Below are 2926 nucleotides of genomic sequence, written 5' to 3' on the forward strand. Positions count from 1 at the left end.
GAGCGGGGCGGGGATTCGGCGCTGGGCTCTTCCCTCTTCGCTCGCCGCTACTGAGGGAATCCTTGTTAGTTTCTTTTCCTCCGCTTAGTAATATGCTTAAATTCAGCGGGTCGTCTCGTCTGATCTGAGGTCGTAGTCGGATGGGTTCGGGTTGGGCGGCCGGAAACCCCCCACCGCACTGGCGGGGGGCGGCCGGGCTCGCCCGTACGGACTCGGGTCGACGCGGCCGAGGCCAACGCCCCGCCGCGCCCGGCCGCGCCGGAGGGCCGCGGCGCGCGGACTGCTCGATGGTGGAACGGGTGTCCCTCCGCCGGCAGCCGCGCGCGGGCCCCCTGGACAAACGGTGACGGGCGCGGCGAAACGCGGCACGGCGCGTCTGGCTGCACTTAAGGGGACGGAGGCCGGCTGTCGGGCCGAGGCCTACGAAAAACCCCCAACTGCGGGAAAGTAGCGGAGGACGGGGTCGGCCGCCCTCCTTTTCCCGATTGATTGGTAAGCGACGCTCAGACAGGCGTGGCCCCGGGAGGGACCCGGGGCCGCAAGGTGCGTTCGAAGTGTCAATGATCAATGTGTCCTGCAATTCACATTAGTTCTCGCAGCTAGCTGCGTCCTTCATCGACGCACGAGCCGAGTGATCCACCGCTAAGAGTTGTTCGTTTGTGGATTTGTTTTGGGGGTTGAGGCCATAGATCGGAGACAAAGGTTTGACATGGGGGATAACGGCGCCGCCGGGCGCTACCCCCTCCCGCCCGCGCCCACCCCCCCCTCCCGGCAAGGGAACGTGGGGGGGTGAAAGTACGGACGGTGGAAGAGACATTGAACCCCCCCGGGCCCGCCGAAGGCGGGCCAAGAGTTGGGTACCCGGCGACTTGGTTTTTTTGGTTCCGAGGGCGGCCAGGCCCCGCTGACACCGACGGCTGCGGGGCTGAGGGAGGGGGAGTAGCGCAGGGCGGTCGAGCCCCGGCATTGCCCCCCCTCCCGGCCCCGGCCCGCCGGCCGTGGCCCGGCCAGACTAGTGGTTTAGACAAGTACCCAGGACGGCGGGAACGTAACAAGCAGGAGCGGGGCGGGACGAGGCGGCGGGGACGGGGCGATCCAGACCGGGGACGGACGAGGTCGGGCCGGGGGAAAAGGAGCCGGATGTCTGCGCGCGGCTTGCCCCGCGCGCAGCCCGGGTTTCCTTCTGGGGGTTAAACGGATAACTGCACGCGACTCGCGCCGCGTGCAGCCCCCGCAATCCCCACTCCCCTTCCCTGTTACAGCCGTCCCCGCGGGCCACACTACCGCACGGGTCCCGGTACCTACTCCTTGCATGCCTGAACCTACCGCCACGGGATGCGGCTCCGGGCCGCGGCGAGGCCCCCGGCGGCGCGGCGGGCGTAACGGGCCGGCCCGCCCGGCAAGCGGGCGAAAACCGTCCCCTCCGCACCAGCCTCACGCGCCGGGACACCCTCCGCGCCCCTCGGCACAAAAGTTTTGGGAGCGGGGAAGAGGAAGATTTCTCCTCCTTTCCCCGAAAGGCGGGCCGCTGGCCGCTCAACCGGTAATGATCCTTCCGCAGGTTCACCTACGGAAACCTTGTTACGACTTTTACTTCCTCTAGATAGTCAAGTTTGATCGTCTTCTCGACGCAGCCGCCGGCACCGCTGCCGGCCTCCGGCGGGGCCCATCCGAGGACCTCACTAAGCCATCCAATCGGTAGTAGCGACGGGCGGTGTGTACAAAGGGCAGGGACTTAATCAACGCGGGCTTATGACCCGCGCTTACTGGGAATTCCTCGTTCGTGGGAAATAATTGCAGTCCCCAGTCCCTATCACGAGCGGGGTTCAGAGGGTTACCCGCGCCTCTCGGCGCAGGGCAAGCGCACACGCTGGTCCGCTCAGTGTGGCGCGCGTGCAGCCCCGGACATCTAAGGGCATCACAGACCTGTTATTGCTCAATCTCGCGTGGCTGAGCGCCACTTGTCCCTCTAAGAAGTTTTTCGGACGCCGACCGCTCGGGGGGCCGCGTAACTATTTAGCATGCCGGAGTCTCGTTCGTTATCGGAATTAACCAGACAAATCGCTCCACCAACTAAGAACGGCCATGCACCACCACCCACGGAATCGAGAAAGAGCTGTCAATCTGTCAATCCTGTCCGTGTCCGGGCCGGGTGAGGTTTCCCGTGTTGAGTCAAATTAAGCCGCAGGCTCCACTCCTGGTGGTGCCCTTCCGTCAATTCCTTTAAGTTTCAGCTTTGCAACCATACTCCCCCCGGAACCCAAAGACTTGGTGGTTTCCCGGGCGCTGCCCGGCGGGTCATGGGAATAACGCCGCCGGATCGCGAGTCGGCATCGTTTATGGTCGGAACTACGACGGTATCTGATCGTCTTCGAACCTCCGACTTTCGTTCTTGATTAATGAAAACATTCTTGGCAAATGCTTTCGCCCTGGCCCGTCTTGCGCCGGTCCAAGAATTTCACCTCTAGCGGCGCAATACGAATGCCCCCGGCCGTCCCTCTCAATCATGGCCCCAGTTCAGGAGGGAAAACCCACAAAATAGAACCGGGGTCCTATTCCATCATTCCTAGCTGCGGTATGCAAGGCGGCGCGGGCCTGCTTTGAACACTCTAATTTTTTCAAAGTAAACGCTTCGGGCCCCAGGTTAGCGGGACACCCAGCCAAGGGCATCCCGGGGGCGGCCGAGAGGCAGGGGCTGGGACAGACGGTGGCACGCCTCGCGGCGGACCGTCAGCTCGCGTCCCGAGGTCCAACTACGAGCTTTTTAACTGCAGCAACTTTAAGATACGCTATTGGAGCTGGAATTACCGCGGCTGCTGGCACCAGACTTGCCCTCCAATTGTTCCTCGCCAAAGGGTTTGGGTGTTCGCTCATTCCAATTACAGGGCCTCGAAAGAGTCCTGTATTGTTATTTTTCGTCACTACC

General features: G+C 63.2%; 1 non-coding gene and 2 pseudogenes across 1 annotated transcript; all 3 read right to left on the minus strand.

Moving 5' to 3' along the window:
• Window positions 1–133, minus strand: part of LOC148314266 (28S ribosomal RNA) — a 4723-nt pseudogene extending 4590 nt beyond the window's left edge.
• Window positions 134–497: 364 nt separating this feature from the next.
• On the minus strand, window positions 498–651 carry LOC148314267 (5.8S ribosomal RNA). Its single transcript, XR_015841862.1, has one exon. It is a non-coding gene; the product is annotated as a 5.8S ribosomal RNA (ribosomal RNA).
• An 893-nt stretch (window positions 652–1544) lies between these two features.
• Window positions 1545–2926, minus strand: LOC148314268 (18S ribosomal RNA; annotated as a pseudogene; the record flags this gene model as incomplete).

The sequence above is a fragment of the Idiotropiscis lumnitzeri genome, unplaced genomic scaffold (assembly GCF_059441095.1).
Source record: "Idiotropiscis lumnitzeri isolate Australia: NSW breed Sydney's pygmy pipehorse unplaced genomic scaffold, RoL_Ilum_1.0 HiC_scaffold_350, whole genome shotgun sequence".
Taxonomy (NCBI): domain Eukaryota; kingdom Metazoa; phylum Chordata; class Actinopteri; order Syngnathiformes; family Syngnathidae; genus Idiotropiscis; species Idiotropiscis lumnitzeri.